The 22,432-nt window shown below is 36.1% G+C and overlaps 1 protein-coding gene and 1 pseudogene across 22 annotated transcripts in view; both read right to left on the bottom strand.

Annotated features, from left to right (window-relative positions):
* SLC8A1 (solute carrier family 8 member A1) overlaps positions 1-22,432 on the bottom strand; it is a 414,612-nt gene that overhangs the window by 209,299 nt on the left and 182,881 nt on the right. The gene's annotated exons all lie outside the window — the stretch shown is intronic.
* The window catches only part of LOC134756798 (peptidyl-prolyl cis-trans isomerase NIMA-interacting 4-like), a 73,938-nt pseudogene continuing 54,002 nt past the window's right edge, over positions 2,497-22,432 (bottom strand).

Genomic DNA, 22,432 nt, shown 5'->3' with positions numbered 1-22,432 from the left:
CATTCGTATATCCAAAATATTCACAAGAAAGGTCTTCAAGAAATATTTGCTCATCCATGTTCATAGCAGCACTGTCCACAATAGTCAAGAGGTGAAAGCAAACAAGTGTCAGTAAACAGATAAACAGATGACTGGGTAAAGAAAATGTGAGATATATACACACACACACACGCATACACACACACACACGCCAATATAACAGAATGTTATTCAGCCTTAAAAAAGGAAGAAAACCCTGTCACATGGTACATGGTTGAACTTTGGAGACACTGTGCTAAGTGAAATATAGTAGTCGCATAAAGGCAAATATGATTGCATGATATGAAGTATCTGAAGTAGTAAAATTAATAGAAAGCAACATGGTAGTTATCAGGGGCTGGGAGAAGGGGAAAAGGGGAGTTGTTTAATGGGTACAGTGTTTTAATTTTGTAAGACAAAAAAGTTCTGGAGATCTGTTTCGCAACGATGTGAATATACTTAACACTATTGAACTGTACACTTAAGATGGTCAGGATAGTAAATTTTATATTTTTTTACTACAATGAAGTTTTTAAAAAGATATAAATAGTTCAGCGAAAGGAAACAAAACCCTCAAAATAACATCCCATTTTGGTTTTAGCATTAGAATTTGGCTAAAGGGGTACAGTCTCTGATGACATTTCTTTGCATAAGTAGCCAAGCTCCTGGTTACCAGAGGTGTGTCTGGTCAGTAACACACTTTGTTCACAGAAAGGAACCAAGAGTGCAAATGTCCCCCATTCTATCTAGTTTGTGCCTTTCAATGGCATAGGATAGCAGCAAAGGCATCATAACCTTCCAGGGGGAAATGGATAGTTAGTACTTAATTCTATGTAGGCTGCCCTATACAGGAAGCACTGATTTTTGATCATGTAACATTCTAAATAGCCACAACTGAAAATAATTGCCAGTTCTGCATCATGAAGAGCAGGAGAAGAAGACCTGCTAAAGGAGTCAGAAAAATAAATAAATAAATGAAATACTGAGATAATATGAAATGGAATGAAATAAAATAATATAAATAAAAGTAAACAAACACTTTTCAAGCAAGTTTTGTTTCTCAAGCCTAAGAAACCCCATTTTGGCCCAATATACAGACTACTAGAGAATTTCTTGTCCTTAAAGCACCAAGTGCTTAGTGTGGCATCTGCTTTTTGCTAATTTCTGATGAGAAGGTGCCTCATGATTCGTGGCAGTGACATTATCTTTCCTATTATGAATAAAAAACCTTGAATCAAATTGGAATGATATAAACTTAATAGGATAGAGCCTTCAGATCTGCATTCTCAGCCAATCACTACTTTACTGGGTTATCCTGGGCAAAACTGTACTTCATTTGTTTTTTCTGCAAAGGTAGACACTTTTCAGATCTGATTCGAGGGACAGCAACGGTGGAGTAGAAAGGTCACTGGATATGCTGATACAACATGCTACAGAAAGTAACCGAAGACTTCGTGGTTTGAGGGAACCTGGGCCATTTCTGCTAGGCAGTAAATGACAGGAAGAAGGTTGGAAGGTTTTCTCTTAAGTGATGTTTAAGGCTCTGAGCTACCTAGACTTCTGGGAATCACCACCAATATCCTAGTGCTATACTTTACTCAGTAAGCAGAAGGAATTTCTCTGTTGGAAAAAAAAATCAAACAAAATAAAAACAAACCTCTAAAGGTGTACTGGGCTTGCAGTTATTTCCGATAGGGGCTCAGTCCTATGGGGGAAAGGGAGTCAGGTAGACGCCATGGAGATCAGACACCTGGCTGATTAGCTCCACTGGGAATGCTACAAAGGGCAAAACTTTGTCATCCCATCTCTTTGTAGAAGCATCTTCTCTGGAGGCTTTTAAAAATAGGACTTGCTCTCAGCATTTAGAGAAGACAGAGTATAAATCTTCCTGGGGAGGAGTGGAAGAAATAACCTTCCAAAATATTTGGAGGACTGGGTCCTGTGGACAGTTGGTCTCCATAGTTAACTGCAGATGTTGAAATTGCATTCACGCAACCTAAAATGCTTAGACATGGTGAAATAACTAGTTGAACCAATTATTTTGCAGTGAAAAAAAAAGCTTCACCAGTGAAATCCAACCTGTTTTGTTATTGTTGATGTTTCATCATTTTTACTGCATTTAGCTTTTGAGGGGATACATACCAAGGTGACAGTGCTTTAGGTAAATTTTGTTTATTCCTTATTTATCTTCTTATTCAAGAGGTATTTCTAATATTTTAGACAAGAGCTACATTTTCAACACAGGAATAAAGTTTGTAGATATTTACTGCAGCTCCCTGTTGATACTGTCTCTACAGTAATCATCATAGCTTCTTCCCTAGGGAAAGAGGGCTTCAGGCTTTGGAAGGCGCACAGATAAAAAAGACACGTGTTTTTGGCTGGAGCTACCTGATTCTATTATCTCCCTAAAATTGGTTACTGAAATATTCTCAAATGTCTAAGCAGGTCATATTGTGTAAATGAATGATCTCCTGAATATTTTACTTTTTTTTTTTTTTTTTTTTTGAGACGGAGTCTCGCTCTGTTGCCCAGGCTGGAGTGCAATGGTGCAATCTTGGCTGACCATAATTTCTGCCTCCCAGGTTCAAGAGATTCTCCTGCCTCAGCCTCCCAAGTAGCTGGGACTACAGGTGTGTGCCACCATGCCCAGCTAATTTTTGTATTTTCAGTAAAGACAGGGTTTCACTATGTTGGCCAGGCTGGTCTCAAACTCCTGACCTCATGATCCGCCCGCCTCGGCCTCCCAAAGTGCTGGGATTACAGGCGTAAGCCATCGTTCCCATCCTAACCATTTTTTATTGATATATAATTTACATATAATAAAATCCAACATATTAAAAGTGTATAATTCAGTGGTTTTTAGTATATTCATAAGGTTGTGCAACCATCACCATTCTCTAATTCCAGAACATTATATTCAGCCCCAAAATAAACCCAGTACCAATAACCATTCACTCATGCTTTCCCTTCCCCTCAGCCCCCGGCAATCACTAGCCTACTTTTTATTTCTGATTATTTCATAGAAATGTAATCATACAATATGTCACCTTTTGTGTTTGGCTTCTTTCACCTAGCAGAATGGTTTCAAGTTTATTCATGTCATACATGTATCTGTACTAATATCTTCCAAGTAATTACTGTGTCCAAGGTAATGAGGTGTTGAAGCTTTTCTTTTCTTCCAGATGTATGGAGTCGGTGCAGACCCAGTCCAGTCTTACGACGAGCCTTGGATGCCATGGTCACAGGCAGCACATTTACGGTGTTATGGGAAACCCAAGTAGTTGGGTTAACCCAGTGAGACATGAAAAACTGCCCAGAACACAAGCAAGAAACAGGTCATAATTGAGAATTGAGGAAAGAAAGTGCAAGACAAAGGTGTTCAGATACACAGTTAAGATCTGAGTCCTGGGTCAGGACAGAATCAATTAAGAGAGAAAGAACAGTGGGTGAGAAGAGGTCAGTGGCCAGGGATGTACACCAAGCAGCCAAGGATCTGTAGTACTTGGGTCTGTAGCAGCTGCCCTGACTCAGGCCATGTGACTTCAGAGTTCTCTGTCACAGAAGCATAGAATATTTGCACTGGAGAAAAATTTAGAGCTATATTCTTTAGCACCATGGTTTTGAAGATGAACAATCTGAGCTCTGGAGGGGCTAAGAGACCTCCCCTCAAGCTCACAAACCTTAGTGATCACTTCCTTCATCTCCCTCCACTCAGTAGAATACATTTTCCACAATAGCTCACTGCCATGGGACCACGGCATGGGATCCCAACGGATGGATCTGGTCATATGTTAGTGCCAAAATGCAGTTTAGCAACCATTTACTCACATACCCTTATGCTATGTGACAATCAGCAGAAGGTCTTAGGTATTTTTATATTAGCTTAAAAGAAAAGTTTGATGTTCTTTGACCTAATTTTTATTGGTTTAATTGTCTAAATACCTGGAGTTCCTTTACATTTTAGATAAATTTAATAGTATCAATCTATAGGTTTAGAAACTGAGAGAAATAATTTTTATTGGTTAATTGTCTAAACACCTGGGGTTCCTTTACATTTTAAGTACATTAATAGATTAGTATCAATCTATAGGTTTAAGAACTGAAAGAAATGAATGAGGTCCCCAACACGTCAGTCAATGGGAACTAGGAGAGTGATGCCCAAAATATGCACATAAATATCACGTGATGACCACTAAAAAACACTTGGTGTTCAACAGAATTGTAAAATTAGTAGGTCAAAAGGCATGACTCCAAAACCCTTCATCATTTAACATTCAAAGCTGTAACTTTTAAATCAGTTTCTTCTAGCATCATTGTATAGAAAAAAATCATTTTTTCTTCAGAAAAAATATTAAAAATAAATTTTAAAAATAGCCTTCAGATTAGTCAAAAAATTTTGATGCATTCATATAAGAAAATCGAAGGCATTAATATGGTGGTATGATGTATATCTACTGAACTCAAAAGTTTAGTAACATGTTGAATGAAATAAAAACTATAGAAGAACATTTAAAATTTGATGTCTTTATATATCTTACAAGTGTGTTTATTTATATTTGTGTGTATATACAAAGAATGTATCTGGAAGGACATCCATAAAGTATTGACAATTGTATCCCCAAGTAGTGGAATTATATAAGGATTTAGTTTCTATGATTTTTTTGTTGTTTTGTTCTCTTTATCTTCTATTTTTTTCTGGAATGAACATGGATTACTTGCATAATTAAACTATTAAAAATAGACTTTGTTTTGAATATTGTGTTTGCAAGACTGGTTCATTATCAGTTTCTACAACAAATATCATTTTAGAATCGATAACAAAAATAAAAGCAAGTTGTCCTTATCATCTCCACAAACTCAGAAAATAGTTCTACATCAAATATAAACCAGTACAAAGAGGCACTTGTGAAAAGAAACAAATGTTTGGGGACTTGACCTACTCCCCTTCACTCCTCCCTTGCATCTCAAAGAGGTACAGCTCATTCTCACTCCTTTTGATTTATTAAATCACCATCTTCTCCCTAGGCTAGACAAAAAATTCATGGTTAGGATTTACCCTCAAGCTTCAGGCTGACTACATTGTATTTGAAACAAGCAAGTCATCTCTGTCTTGTTGCAAAATTTACAGGAGCATCACCTCAATAAGCACACTTGCTGAGCTTATTGTTATCCACCTTTACCTCATAGGAAAGCCCTACTAGTAATGGACTTTGAATCACCTTCTTTGTTTATTCATGAAGTTGAAAGCTACAATAGATCATGATTATTTTCCAGTAAAACAAACTACCAGGGTCATCATGATGCGCAACTGTGAGGGGTACTATTTTCATCATAGGTTATATTAATGCTGTCACTTTGCTCATCACACATCCGCTAACAGTGGTCCAGGAAACTTCATCCTGTAACATTTTAATCAAATTCTGTTTTTATATTCAGTATTTGACTCTGAAGGGCATTTTCTCCACAAATTATAAAAGTATAAAGGGTTTTAGATAAGTACAAGTATAAATATAAATAAGATATATAGGTATAAATATGTATAGGGAAGCAAATTTTTCTATATATCCTGTATATTTCATAAGTTTCTATAAGGATGGACTTTTGATTCTAAACCAATGGATCACACACATTGGAAAATACAAGATAAGATTGCATACCAAGTTAATCACATAAATAGAAGCAGAAGCTCCTACTTTTAGATTTGGAACCATGGTGTGCCAGATATAATGCCAAACTTTATCAACTGTAGAAAACTATAGATTAGTTTTAAATTGTATATTCTTTTCACAGTTACTCCCATGTTCTAGAGATTGATTGTTCCAGTTTTTTATATATCACTGACATATAATAAACTGAACATAAAGTGTTCAATGCGATAAATCTAATGGGTTTTGAAATACATACACACATATGTATGTATATGTGTATAAAATATATGTATATATATGCTGCATATACTACGTATACACACACACACACACACATATATATGTACCTTTGCCATAATCAAGATAATAAACGTATCCATTACCCCCCAAAGTTCTCTTCTCTACCTATTCCCTCTCCAAGTAATCAATAATCTTATTGTCACTGTGGATTAGTATGAATCTCCAATAATTTTACACAAATAGAATAATCCATTATGTACTTTAGGGAGTGGAAGGAGGAGAGTCAGGCTTTCACTCAGCCTAATTATTTTAAGAGTCATCCATGTTGTGTGATATATAAATAGTTCATTCCTTTTTACTGCTGAGTAGTATTGTTGTGTATGGAAATGGTACAATTTGATTACCTATTCACTTGCTAATAGATATCTAGGTTGTTTTGAGTTGTACAAGTCTTTGTATAGCTATATGCTTTCTTTTCTGTTGGGTAGATGCCAAGGTGTAGAATGGCTGGATTATATGGTAAGTGTATGTTTAACTTTAAAAAAAAACTGTCTCCTAAGGTAGTCGTACCATTTTACATTCCAACCAGCAGTGTAGTTGAGTTTGGGTTCCTCCATGTATTTATAAATATTTGGTATGGTCAATTTTTTTTAATGAGACAGGTTCTTCCTATATTGCCCAGACTGGTCTTGAACTGCTGGGTTCAAGCGAACCTCCCACCTCGGCCTCCCAAAATGTTGGGATTACAGGCGTGAGTCACAATACCCGGATATGGTCAATTTTTAATTGTAGCTACTCTATTCAGTGTGCATTACTATTTCATTGGGGTTAATTTACATTTCCCTAGTGACTAAATGATGTTGAGCATATTTCCATGTGCTTATTTGTTAACATATATTTTCTTTAGTGAAATATCTGCTCAAATATTTGATCAATTTTTTGGGATGTTTTCTTAATTGTTAAATTTTGAGCATTAATTAAATATTCTGATATAAATATTTTGTTAGATATACTATTTGCCAATATTTTCTTTCAGTCTAGCCTGTCTTTTCCTTCACTGAACAACATATTTCAGAGTAAAAGGTTTAAATGTTATCAATTTTAAAAAATAGATAATGTTTTGGATAAAGAATCTAAGAAACCTTTGCCTAACCTAAGTTCTCAAAGACTTTCTTCACCGTTTTTTGAAAAAAATATAATTTAGGTTTTTTATTAGGTTTCAGATACATTTGGAATTTGTGCATATAGTGTGAAGTAATAGATCAAAATTCATTTTTTATTTGCTGAATATACAATATTTCTGGAAGCATTTGTTCTGCACAGAATTGCCTTGTATTTTTGTTAGAATAACAACAACAACAACAAAATCCAAAACCAGTTTATTCATATGTGTGTGGATCTATTACCATAGTTTATTCCATTCTAATCACTTATTTCTATTTTTATGCCACTACCACACTAGCTTGGTACCTGAAACAATAAAATAAATCTTGAAATCAAGTAGTGTTATCCTTTTGTTCTTTTTTTCCAGTGGTATTTTAGCTATTTTAGGTCCTCTGTATTTATACATGAACTTTAGAAAAAGCTTGAAAAATTTACACCAAAAAAAAAAAATGCTTATTGGGATTTTCACTGGAATTATGTTGAATCTCTAGATCAATTTGGGAAGAATTATTATCTTAAAAATACGATGTTTTCTGACCTGTGAAAGGCATATCTCTCTATTTATTTAGGTTTTCTTTAATTACTCTCAGGAATGTTTTTAATTTTCAGTGTACAAGTCTTGCCCATCTTTTGGTCAGATTTATCCCTAAGTATTTTATATTTTTGATGACATTGTAAATGGTATTGTTTTTCTAATATCAGTTTGCATTTGTTTCTAGTATTTAGAAATACAATTAATTTCTGCATATTAATCTTGTACCCTGCAAACTTGTTAAACTCCCTTACTAGTTTTAGTGGTTTTACAGATTTTTATCAGATTTTTATATAAATAATCATGTTGTCTACAAATACAGAGGTTCATTTCTGTCTTTCCAATCTGGATGTAATTTTTTTTCTTGCTTTATTGCACTGGCTAGCACCTCCAGTACAATGTTGAATAAAAGTGGTGAGAGCCAAGACATCCTTGCTTTATTCCCAGTATTAGGAGAAAAGCATTCAGTCTTTCATTGTTAAGTATGATGTTAATTTTAGTTTTTTCATGTATGTCCTTTATTAGGTTGAAGAACTTCCCGCTATTCCTAATATTTCTGAGGGTTCTTAACATCAGGGACAGATGTTGGGTTTAGTTGATTGCCTTTTCAATATCTATTGAGATGATCATATGTTTTCCCTTTTCTAGTTCGTCAGTATGGTGGTTATCAATACAGTAATACAGTTAACATTTTATTATTATTAATGCTGAATTGCAAAACATAATAATTTCTAGAAAAATGGAAGGTTAGTCAAAGTTGTGCCTCAATGATACTAGATTAGAGTGAGTAAGGTAAATAACCATTTTCTTTCCTAAGAATTTTTTTTTTTTGGAATTTCAGTTGGCTATCCCTGTTACAACTGCTTTTGTATCTATATTTGCTAGATCCAACTGGGTTAGTATTGAACTAGCATTTAAAAAGGGAAAAAGAACAGTGAATTTTAAAGTTGGTAAGTAACTTAAAATGTGACACCAAATCATGATCCCTGCTTGAAGAATTGGTCAAAATAAATAAAAATGGATCACGCGCTCTTTAATGTCACTGTCTTGTCTGAAATCAAACCTTCAGGAATATTTATCTGAAGTCTTTTCATGTAGCTAAAGTGCAATCATCTTGGAGACTTATTTTCCAGTAACTTGTCCCAGAGATAGAAATTTATCTAAATGTTATCTAAGTTCTTTATAGCCTTTGGCACATGGTGATAATGTATTAAGAAACAAAAGGGGGAAAATACTCAAAAGCTTCTTGCAATGAGAACATTTGTCACTGGTATGTGTCATGAAACGGACCTGGGCATGCAACCAAGTTAAGTAATTACACTGGTCTCAGGCCAATTTAAGTTGTGTACTATAGACCTTCTACGTAGAAAATAGTCCATAGGTTCTGCATACAAGCATCACATGCAAAAAAACGTGATATGAAAGTCTTTTGTTCCCCAAGAAGGACCTGAATGTCTGTTGACAAGACAACCTCTGTGGGTACCTCATTGACATAGTATACATGGTGAAAAAGAAAGTGTCAATTGGTTCTGATCATGATCAGTAAAAACTTACTTGATTTATAAGCCTGGATCCAATCACACTGATATCATTCTGGACTCAACTGTCCTTTGTGTTTCAAGGACATAAGAAAACTGAAGAGTAGGCTTGCAACTTGGATGTTGAAAAGGAATTTATTGAAAGGAACACCACTTGAATAACTTTTACTACCTCCAAAAAGCAGTACTTTTTCTCTCTACTGGAAAAGACCTAAATACACTCAAAAACCTTACTGGAGGATTTTTTCCTATTAATTTGAATGTTGTATATGAACACAAAATTTGGTTAAATATTGATAGATAAGTTTGGTATTAAAAAGTCCACTTGGTTCATTATAAATATTAAAATTAGGAACATGTGTTCTTTGTTTAAGCCTGATAAAGCTTTAGCTGAGATCATGAGTTTTCATAAAACAACTTTTCACAACACAATAATGTATTAGGTCAGGGCCTACTGCCCTCCTGCAGATTTTGCCTGATAGTATTTTCATACAAACCTCATCACTCCTGCTTTTTCTCAGATCTTCTCTGAGCTTATTTCCTAATGCAAATCTTGATTTATATCAGGGCCCTAACCTGGCTGTCCAAAATACCTCCCTCCCCCAATTTGTGTTTTATCTCAATACATTACCCAGTGGTGGCCCAGCATCTCAGAGTGCCCAACATGTAATCTTAGTCTCATAGGGATAAAGGAAAGCAACCATACCTCAGGGCATTCATCATCCCTGAAAGTCCCTCTCCCCGTCTTACCATGCTTTATGTCATCATCTGGCTTATTTATTTATTTATAAATAGCCCTCCACTCAAATAACACTCCTGAAGGGTGGGGAATTTTTCTACTTTGTTCACTCATATGGAGTAAGTGCTCAAAAATTGTGTTAAACTAATAGCATTCAGTTTTAGTAGGATTAGTTGCATTAAAAATACATCTTCTAGAATTAAGATTGCATAATATGTTACTGAATAGTTCAGCTTCTTTGAAGGTATCCTTGGCAGAGACAAGGTTAGTTCTCCCTGACTCAAGCAGAGATACTGTTTTCTCAATTCTCTTGTTCGACTAACTCCTCTCTGTTATTTATTACTGGAGACAGACAGTATCCATCACTTCTCAGATTGATGCAAGGCAGTGGTAATAAAATAAGCTACATACATCATGTAATCATATTGGTTTTATGAATCATATTTTTCTGAATTAGGGAAAATAGTTGTTTTGGTTTAAGCTGGAGAAAAATTCTGACTCATGTCAACAAATCACTGACAAGGCAAGCACTGATAAAAATAAAAAGCTTAAAGCAAGTTTTATTAGAGAAAACTTGCAACAACTCTACACAAACATTGATTAATTATAGGCTCACTTGGTCTTCTTTAAAATGAAAATACTTTTAAAAACATGACTGTATGTCAACTACTAAAGAACAGAATATATAACTAGAAAAATAGGAATATTTATTTAAAATGTTATACTGCACTGTGCTTTTTTAAAGATAAAAGCTATTTAAAAATGAAGCAAGCTCAATTTGTAATTAGGACACACAATTCCTCAAACTCTGTAAGTCTATTACCTTAAGTTGCCCTTATTTAAAAAATTTATTCTTATCTGAAAATTATGGCAATGTTTAAAATGTTTAAAGAAAACAGTAAATTTGTGTTATGTCCCCAATTTTTGAAATTTACATTTTATTTTCATCACACTGAAAACCCGATGCTGACCTTGGCTTCACTCCTCGATGTAGTATGTAGAGTTCTGTGAGGTCATTGCTGTGGATATTCAGCATGCGCTAACAGTGCAGATTTCCTGGTGGGTCAGGGCTGAGAGGATTGGAGAGCAACACTGAAGTGTATAACAAGAGATCAGTGCAAGCTTTGATTTGAAAGAAGGCACTAAATATGGATTCACGGCAACAAGTAACTATCACACGGAACACTTAATTATTTTTCTTTCTCTCTTTACATCTTAAGCAGGCAAAGTCAACTTGCTGGAACTGGGCTAAGTTTGGGAGTGGTAAAAACAAAAAGTCATAATCATCCAGTGATTTTTAAAATTCTGGTGTGCATCAGAATTTCCTAGAGAAATGGTTCAAAATATGATTATCTGAGCCTCATCTCAAAACTACCTAATTAGAGCCTCTCCTGAAAGAGGCTGGGCATCTGTCTTTTAAAAACCTCATTCCAGGATATTGTTCTACTTAACACTATTCAAGAGCTGTTAGTTTTGACTCACATTTACTATGTACCAAGGATCATACTAAATCACTTCAATGTACTACATTAACTAATGATCCTACAATTCTAGGATTTAGGTATTATTTTTATATCTATTTTACAGAAAAGAAAAAAAAAACTTTATAACGTTTCCAAAGCCATGTGACCAGTAAGTGATGAAGCCAGAATCACCTGACTTCAAATCACACACTTAACTCTTATACAAACTGCCTCCAACCATATGGAGTATAGTGCCCCCTATAAATGTAGACCATTGCTGTCTAAGTAGAATCTAGAGATATTTTATAAAATTCAGTCCCAAAATAGTGCTACTATTTTTATTTACCAACTGCAATTGATGAGGAAAATATATGCTTTGAAATTCAGTCTTTAGGACTCCAGAAGTTACACAAGACTCTATCAGACGAAAGCCTACCAGCTATATCAAGTGCCTACTGTGTGCAACGCTTAGGTAAGTTATTCTCTGGAAGTTGTTCTTTTTTTTCCCTCAACTTTTCAATACAATGTTTGAGGGTAAAATTGCTATCTGGGGCAAAGAATTTCTGCAGATGTTACTGTTACTAGAATGTGAACAATGATTCTATGGATTTGCCACTGCTATAAATACACCAACTGGAAAGCTTTCAACTCCCAGGAAACAGGATTTGGAAAGTAAGACAGGAATACCCAGCTGAGAAGGTAATTTAGGTAGACACAAAGAGAAAGCCTTAATTCCTGGCATATTTCTGTTAACAGGCAATGTGGGAATGACTTTATCTCACCTCTGAGAGAAATCCAAGCGATGGATTGTTTTATGAGATGCCTGTGATCACAATGAGAATTTCCAGTTTCCTAAACAGAACACTTAGCAAGTGTTCATGAAACTTCCAGCAGGTCACACCATTTTAAATGCAGCACACACAGCTCAACACTGACTCTCTTTAATTTTGCTTTCTTTCACTATGCTTGGAGGTACAGGACTAAGTGACCCACTATGCCTCACTTAATATCATCAGGGTTTTTAGTCTTCTCACTGGTTTTCTGAAGCATGGATTTTTGCAGTTCCTAGTCAATTAATTCTTGGAGCTTCCTTTGTCACCTGGTTGATCCAGCTTTGGTAGCACTGAATTTCTCTCTAGACCATGTGTTCTTTATCAGAGATGTTCAAAACACGTTTCCTGAACAAATGATTAAGTGAATGAAAGAGTATATGCCTCACTAAGCAGCACATCTCATACTCCCATATATTATACATGAGCAGTTCTGCCTGTCACAAAGCTCCTCCTTATGTTAGGCATGACAGTAACATGAAATCTTCATTTGACTTTCCTCCATTAGCCATCATTCTGCCTTTGGAGAGCTCTGCAAACAATTCTTCCCAAGGACAACCATTTTAGTGGCTGAAAGAAGTTATTATGAACTCCCAAGTCCTAATTATTCTTCCACTTTCTTATCAATTTCTTAAATAATATGACTTCTAGATATATCACAATTTTGCTCCTCCTTCTGTGGAGAGAGCTTGCCAATGTCGTTATTAAAAAGTGGCACTAAAAACTGAACACAATATTGCTGATGTGAACAAGTGGATGGTTCTCCATCTTAAATAGGGATTACAGCACCTCCCTTTTAAAGCTGTTACATGGAAATAGAATGATGGTCAAATGCCAAGGGCACAACAGTTTAAGAGATGGGACTCAATAAATATTGGTATTTGTCTCGTGTCATCATTATCATCATTACCATCACCATCATCTTCATATTACCTAAGTCTCTCACAGCCTGTATAGTTGCAGGTGTTTTTTATTTAATGTAAGTGCCACATACTACATTTGTAAATACACATACGTTGTTTTTCCCTTTCAGAAAAATTTCATCACTTATTCTTTTTTTTTAATGCAAAAATAAACATCGTATGTCTTCATTAAAATATAGATTAAATATTAGCCAGGGAACAGGGGTCAACCTTGTCCTCCAACATGACATTATTCTCCAAACCATTATGTCCACTGCCCTTAGTTACTGGTACAGTTTACCTGGGATTAGCTGATGGACTTCTGAAAATATAATTTACTTTTTTGATGAGTTGTGTGTGTTTCATGTTGTGGATAACCCTAAACAAATAAATGTCAAACTACAATTTGATGTCAAAAAATAAGGAAGAATGGGATTTGCCTAAAATCAGAGGTTTATTAAATAACAAGGAAATAGCTTTCAGCTATATTAGGTATCTTAAAACTCTTAACATTGTTTTGAATTCACTTTGATGTGTGTCTCATTGTTATTAAGAAAAGTGTTAAGACAAGTGAAGAATGGTTTGATGTTAAATGGATCATGTAACACAGGAGATCCTATTTAAAAGGGAGGTTTTCCTCCATTTTCAATATTTCCTAAACTTGATCTCTTAAGAGTCTTCTCAGAAGAACAATTTATGAACTCTTTAATGGAAATGCATTAAAATAAAATGTGGCTGACCTCTTCTTTCCTTGTGGCCTCAGAACACTCTATCAGTCACTACTCAGAACAAATTAGCCAATTTGGCTGTGAGTTACCAACAGTTTTTATCCCTTCACTCCAGTAGCCTGGATCCCTGGACTGCCCACTCTAACCACGCAGGCGGGGGATTGTGTGTGAGAAGGAGCCATGCAAGCCACAGGGAAAAGGCTGTAAACTCCCTGAATTGGGAGCTAAAAACCCTTTGTTCGATTTGGCTCTGTATATTTTTCAAGATCATACATCTACTTATGATGCCAATGAATCAATTTCCTCATCTACAAATTAAAGGGGATATGAGACATCTTTATTTGCAAAGTCTTTCTGTCGTACAAATCCAACAGCTGTATATTTTCCTTTTCACATAATGACTTTAACATCTCATGGAAAAACATCTGTTAAGGAATGTAATTGTTTTTTCTGAAATCTTGGTGTATGGTTTGCACAAGTAAATTAAGACATTTATAACCAGTATAACCATGTATATCATTTCTAACTGGGATTATATTTTTCAGAAAAGAAACTACACCTCAAGATTTGCATGCTAAGGCAGACAGTGATCTAAAAACAGACCAGAAGGCTCTCAGTAACGCATGGGGTCTGTGGGTCCTTACCATGTGTATTAGTCTGTTCTCATGCTACTAATAAAGACATACCCGAGACTGGGTAATTTACAAAGAAAAGAGGTTTAATTGACTCACAGTTCTGCAGGGCTGTGGAGGCCTTAGGAAACTTACAATCATGGCAGAAAGGGACGCAAATACATCCTTCTTCACATGGTGGCATAAAGGAGAAGTGCCGAGTAAAAGCGGGAAAAGCCCCTTATAAAACCATCAGATCTTGTGAGAACTCACTATCACAAGAACAGCATGGAGGTAGCCACCCCCATGATTCAATTACCTCCCAACTAAGTCCCTCCCATGACACGTGGGGACTATGGGAACTACAATTCAAGATAAGATTTGGGTGGGAACACAGCCAAGCCGAATCACCATCCATGTAACAAATCACCTGAGATACTAGTATGTAAAGTATTTTCCACTCATTTAATCAATTCACAAGCATTTATTAAACCTCTACTGTCTGATTCAACTAAGAAATTCTGCTGTCACTCATTAGTCACCTTAGGGTATGCTGGTGAATCTCTAAGCAAATGGAAAGGCCTATGATGACTCTCACTAGAATTGACATAGCAATTATTCACAAAGTTCACATATTTTTAGCAGTAAGTCAGTTTCTTTGACCTTTTTTACCCATATTATACTGCACTGGATGAGCTTAAGAAAAGATTATATCAGTAATAATTTTAGGAAGGCTGCTGTGTGGTTTTGCATAATAAGAAACGAGTTTTCCAGGTATCCCTGGGTTCATCAGCTAAACTTCTTGAATCAGAAAACTAATTTATTCACCTTTTTTTTTCATTCCAAGGAACCACCCCAATATCTTCAACTCAGTAGGTAATCCATATATAATTTTTGAAGGAAAAGGACACCATAATTTTCTCACATTTAATGCCTTCACAAGCTGGGCAGTGTGGTTCACACCTGTAATCCCAGTGCTTTGGGAGGCCATGGTAGGAGGATTGCTTGAGGCCAGGAGTTCAAGGCCAGCTGGGCTACATAGAGAGACCTCATCTCTACAAAAGGTAAAAAAAAAAAAAAAAAAAAAAAAAAAAAAAATTAGATGGGCATGGTGGTGCACACCTTTAGTACCAGCAAGTCAGGAGGCTGAGGCAGGAGGGTCACTTGAGCTCAGGAGTCTGATGCTGCAGGGAGCTGTGATGACATCACTGCATTTCAGCCTGGGTGACAGACCAAGACCCTATCTCTAAAAATAATAATAATGATAACAACAAAAATAATAATGCCTTCACAAGTATCTATAAAACCAAGTTTGAACACTACCAATTTAATAAGAAATAAGATGATTATAATAAATGCCACTTATATAGTGCCTACCACCATTTATTGGGTAACACACACACACACACACACACACACACACACACACACACCCCACACACAGAATCTCATTTAATCCTTAGAGCAACTCTCTCCGGTAGGTTTTATAATTCATATTTAAAGATAAATAGAGACATATTTAGTGTTGTTCAGAAAAGAAGAGGCATATTCCATTTCATTTTTGCTAAAATTTTAGTTCAATAATTTTTATAATTTAAAATTGAAGGATTATATAACACTTAAACTAATGATGGACAGAGATTACTGACAGAAGGTAGGAGTATTTACAGAAATTTTCTTATTTGTAAAGCAACATCATATAGGCAACTATAATGTTTTTGTTCTCGAGCTTCCAGTGTCTTTATCATAGAAAAATTACAAGATTGATAATAATTTTTCTTAAATGGCTGTGAAGACTGACATCCGTCACAGTGTTTGCTTGATAAATAATCATCCTGGATTTTATCAATATTTCCCTTTCATAATTTGATATACAAATGGATGTAACTTAAGACTTTAAGACACTATTACTGTCCATAAAAAGCTCACAGGTCTTGCAAATAGAATTGTCATGTCTGAGTCTCAAATTATTTATTCACCTGGTTTTTAAAAAAGGTCAATTTCCTTAGCTAAAAATAACTGAGTGATTAATCTATTCAACATAAAACAAATCTGGATTCTGACTTACTTGCCCATCCTAACTTCTTTTTTCAATCCCCAATTTAAATTTCTATTAACACTCATTCCATAAATATTTGTCTGGCAAAGTTCAAGTACCAGGAAACAGCATAATGCAAAATTAACAGAGTGGCACTATAAAGGAGCATATGACCCAAACAGCTGCAACTCAATGATTATCTGTCCCAATGCCCAGTTCCTAAGGGGGGAAATACAACAAAAACAAACCCTCCTACCCAAACAGCTTCCGAGAGTGTTTAACTAGATCCTAAATCCATTGCTGAGATTTAGAAATATTTTTAAATGTTTAAGGGATATGAAGTGATGCCAGAAAACTCGGTCTTTTATCAAGGTATATATTTCACTTATGAATAGACAGGAAAATAGTATGAGAAAGGTGTTTCAGGAGTTTAATTTAAAAAAAATTATAAGAATTTTTTAAAGTCTGTACAAAATTTTGCTCATTTCCATGCATACTTAACTTATAAATAGAGTTACTATGTCATTTATATTCCAAATTGCAACGCTTAGCAAGTTAAAGGTGCGGGGGGCTGTTAACAATTATAGTATGTGTAAACCAAGATTGTCTCATGAAAAATGCGGCATATAGTCGCCCTGTTTATAAATAAATTTATGTAAAAAGGTGATGGAGATATTCTAAACAGAAATCCACGAGACTGAAATATGATGAGGTAAAAGGAATTAGTGAAGAGCTTTTAACTTTTAGATCGATACTGGGTTAAAAGTAGAGGTAGCATGAATTGATACTCTAAGTGAGAAGGTAAGAAGGGCTTACATTTTTAAAGAGGGGAAATGCTCAGAAAAGTCAAGGAGTGGGAATTACATCTGGTTTTGAACAGACAACTATAAAATGGGGTTCAAATAAAGATGGGGCTATTTCAGAGGCACTTCCTAAACCAACATGGCAAGATTATTTAAATTTCCTGTTGTACACTTAAACAGGATCAAACATTCCATTTCTTTCCTAACTCAGAAGTATTCTTCCCCTTGTTATCACTATGAAGGGAAATGTCGTAGATCCCTGTTCTAAATATGATTCAAAGTGAAGTAGCTCATTTGTTTATTAAAAATGTAGGGTTTTAGTCTCCACAAAGTGGCAATTTTGTTCATCCACTGGAGAGAATTAAGTTATTAGTTTCTCTCCCTCTCTCCCTCTCTCCCTTCCTTTCCCTTCCCTTCCTTCTTCCCTCCCTGTCTTTCTCTCTCTCTTTTATTCAGAGGCATCAATGTCTCAAATCTAAAGTTTATCAGGAACATACTACTTTTGATTCCCCACAAAGGTTGCATCTTGACAAGTTCTTGGTTGAACTAGAAATGTCGCAGTAGCATGTTCTGCTATTAAAGCACACCTGGAGGAAAAGAACATCTTCTGATGGTGCAGCTGTTTCCAGATGGCCTCCTTGCAGTGCAACAACCAAATGACTGCAAAGATGATATGGCTGAGATACGGCCCTGGATCTCTCCTCTCCATGTGCCCTTCTGTATCCTAACAGCACTTCTACACTCTCTTCTCCAAGGAATCTCCACCACATCCCTTCTCACTCTTTCCTTAATAATGATCCAATTTATTTATGTGAAGGCCCACTTCCTCCCCACAGACAGAGTCTGTGGAGAAAAAAAAAAAAAACAAAACTACAATTAATTCCTTATAGAGAAAACAACTTGTATTTTCTCTTTTATGACCAGAAAAATAGGAGACAGTTTTCCTTGTGAGGCTTCAGATTGATGCTCAATGATGTAGAAAGAGCATAACTCTGCCAGCCCTAGTAAGTGCCATGAAAATACTTGACCTTTTGAGGTAGGGCAGGAAGAGAATGTTTCTTGAGAGGGCTGCCAGGCCCCTGGAACCAGGAAAAAGTCCCAGCCTGGCCCAGGGATGCTGCTTTTCCCTTGCAAACCAGTGGAGCAGATAAATAACTGGGCTAATGATATCCCTGAGAAAGGCTAGGCATAATGACTACATTTTCTAGAAACTCATTATTCAATTTATGAGCAACCTAAGCATATAAGAAGGCTGCACCTTTTCATATTTTATATTTCCTTGTTATATTACATGTTATAATACCATTAAAAAATTGGGTCAGTTTCTTTCAGATCCAGTCTTAAAACCTGAATCAATATAATAGGTGTTTGATTTCAGTCATAAAAAATAAGCATCTCTTGGGCCAGGCGCACGCCTGTAATCTCAGCACTTTGGGAGGCCAAGACAGGTGGATCACAAGGTCAGGAGATGGAGACCATCCTGGATAACATGGTGAAACCCCATCTCTACTAAAAATACAAAAAAAAAAAAAAAAAAAAAGTAGCTGAGCGTGGTGGCAGGTGCCTGTAGTCCCAGCTACTTGGGACTGATATTCGATATTTCTTTAAGTTTCACTGTCCTTTATAGGTTACCTAGAATGGGTAAAAAGGTAAAATGCACATTAATGTACACATGAGAGTTCACTGCTGGGCCTCCATAATGTCAAGAAGCATGAGCTGCCTTCTTCACATGCCCACAGGGAAAGTCAGCAACTCACCTGTCCTGAGCTGACTGACAAGCAGATGTACTGCACCTTCTATCAGCAGCTGTGCAATCTGTACAGTGGTGAAACTGAGGATATCTTGTCTGGATTTTTGAGACAGGCCTAGGTAGCAAAACTATAGGACTCACTCATTTGCACCAGCCTCTTCGAACTCAGAGCTAGGGACCGCAGCGTGGAAAAGGCTACTGGGGTGCCTGCCTATAGTCTCTGTATTCTGTTTACCCCTTATTTTGTACTTGTCTTTGCCTGTGCTGATAAACCTCCTACTTTTGGTACAGTGTACTATGTAAATCAAGAGAACAGATCTCCTGGCCAAGACTACCTCATAATCTAGATTAGAGGAAAGATCAAAAATAGTCATAGCTTTTGAAACCACCGTGCTTCTATTTGAAAGGCTCCAATAAGCAGCAGGGAAGAGATAAAAAAAAAAAATGGTGAAGAAAGGGAACATCAGAGAGTTATCTTACTGTTAAAAACCTTTCTTCTCTGCCTTGGTCTTTTCTTGTCACAGCCCACTCATTTTGCTTCCCCACCTTCCTTCTTAACTATCCTCTTCCTCTCTTTCTCTTTCTCTTTTAACTTTCGAACTGCCAAGAGTTAAAGGAAAAGGTGGTCCCCTTGTCCAAAATGAAGAGATGAAACAAATTTCTGGTACTGATCAATGGTTATGGTCATCACTACTACGGGCTACTAATGGTTCTTGACAGCCTAGTAATGACTTGCATATTTAAAGAGGACTCCTTTCAGTCACTTCCAGGAGGGTCTGTGTTTTAAGTATTCTCTTAATCTAATCTATTTGATCCATTTAAACTGACGATGTAAATTTAAAGATGATTGTGTGGAAACAAGAGAAGGATCCTAACCAGACTGCAGAGGTATTGATCCCAAGGTCAGGGCTCATTAGTAGAAATTTCTAATGGTCCAAGTAATCTTCCAAGCTCACTGCACAATATTAGGTCCTCCATAGGAAACAAAACATTACTTTTGTGTAAAACAACTTGTAACAATAATAGTAACATAATATAGCTATTTTAAAAAGAAAAGAAACTACTTACAATTCTACTACTGTCTTAAAATATATAATTTTAATTTATTCCCTTTCAATATTTCTCATATGCATGTTATACATTTGAAACCTATAATGCACAAATAATTGTATGCCCTGCTTCTTCTTAAATGATAATTACATTTCTAATTTGATAGTCTTCATAGTTTTTAAAAGTTGCATGATTCCATTGAATGACATACAATTCACATGAACATTCCACTGTTACAATACTGGACATTTGAATTGTTTTCAAAGAACTCTGTGAAGTATGTTTGTGCATATGACATTTTAACATTTCACATTATTGCCGTAGAATAAAGTCCCAAAAGAGGCATTATGTGTCAAAGGAAATAACTGTTTCATGACACTTAATACATGTTGCCAAATTTCACAGCATAGCTTTTTAAAAAAACGTTTTGAGCATGTTCTTTCTGCAAATCACTTTGCTAGACTGTGAGGCACAAATGAATGAGTTTAAAATACAGTGCTTCACCGTGGAATACTATGCAACCATAAAAAACATGTCCTTTGCAGCAACATGGATGCAGCTGGAGGTCATTATCTTCAGTGAATTAATGCAGGAACAGAAAATCAAATACTGCATGTTATCACGTATAAGTAGGAGCTAAACATTGGGTACACACGGACATAAAGATGAGAATAATAGACACTGGGGACTCCAAAAGGAGGGAGGGAGAAAAGGGCTGAACAACTACCTATTGGACACTATGGTCCCCACCTGGGTGATGGGATCAGTCATACCCCAAACCTTAGCATCATGCAATATACCCATGTAACAAACCTGCACATGTACCCCATGAATCTAAAATAAAAGCTGAAATTATTTAATAAATAAGTAAATAAATACATGCAGAAATAAAACTGAAAAAAAATACAGTATTTGCCCTGAAAATCATATAACACAGTTGGGGAAATAAGACATACACATGTGAAAAGAGAACTAACAATACCAACCACAGGAATTCAGAGAAGAAAGAAAAAGAGCGTATTTAGCAGAACAGGGTAGAGAGTTAGACTTTTGGGATATTCTGAGGTTTGGATGAGTTGAGGTAGAAACTATTCAGGTCAATAAATAGAGTAAAAAGAAAAGAAATTAACCATTCCAAGGAATTTTCTGTGACTTAAAAGCACTATGTGATTAAATCTAATGTATTATCCTGGTCCACATAGACTCCCCAAGGATCTTTCCATTATTAGTAATAGTTATTCTTTCACCTTTGTCCTTGAAACATCGACTTCCCCTCTTGCATTTGATGTGATACTGTGGAGGTTTATCTCCTCTGCCTCTAATCAGTCCTTATTTTCTTTCTTTTAAATTCATCTTCCTCCAACCACCACCACGAGAACATTTCTCAAAGTTCTCCTGCAGTTTTCTCCTTCTTGATATATTTCTGTAGGTAATGTCACCTGATGACTTAGCTCTTGTCATTACTTCTTGCTGCGAACCCCCCAATCTCTATTTTCAGCTCTCAATTCTCATTTTTGTTCGCATACATTCATTTTCCACTGCCTCTTACAGCAGTTTAAACTAGATATCCAAAACTGAACTCTTTCTGTGGTCTCTAGGTAATCTGAAAGCACCACAGTTCACAAGCGTGTCATCTTTCAGGTCTCTTTCATCTTCATAGCTCACACTGAATCAGTTTCCAAATTTGGTCCCAGCTCCCCAGTGACTTCCAATTTCCTCCTATTGTAGGTGATCAAAATCTCCCACCTGGACTATTGCAAGGGCTCCCATCTGATCTGCTTGCCTCCAGCTTCAGCCCCTTCAATCTGTGGTCTACACCATTACCAGTTGCCTTTTAAGAGCACAGAGTAGATTATGTCACTTGCCTGCCCAAGGACTTCCAGCAACTCTAGAAAACCAGCAAAGCCCAATCCAGACACATTAATGTGTCTCTCCTGGTCCCTTATGGTTTCAACTCACACTACTTCTCTATTTTCATCTCCTCACACTACAACCTTACACACACACACACACACACACACACACACACACACACACACTGGACTATTTAAAATTCACTGAAAACAGACAAACTTTCACTCAGCCAAACCTTTATTCCTGCAGTTTCCCTTGAATGAATATTCTCCTATTCTCTGGCCCATTGAAACCTTATGCAACCGTTAGGTCCAACCAAATGTTATCAGTTCCAACAATCCTTCCCAGACCTCTGTCTCCACAATCTGAAGTACTATTAACTTCCTGTATTTTACGGCACTGAGTAGTTAATTTTCTTGCTGCCTGTGCAACTACAATGTTCCCTTTCTGGAGGCCAAGTTAATAAATTCAATACATCCAAGTGTGTTTAAATTTTTTAATCTCTTTGGCCAAGGGCTGAACTT

This window comes from Gorilla gorilla, chromosome 12 (genome assembly GCF_029281585.2).
Source record: "Gorilla gorilla gorilla isolate KB3781 chromosome 12, NHGRI_mGorGor1-v2.1_pri, whole genome shotgun sequence".
NCBI lineage: Eukaryota > Metazoa > Chordata > Mammalia > Primates > Hominidae > Gorilla > Gorilla gorilla.
The sequence above is the reverse complement of the archived record's forward strand: the minus strand, read 5'-3'. Positions and strand labels throughout refer to the sequence as shown.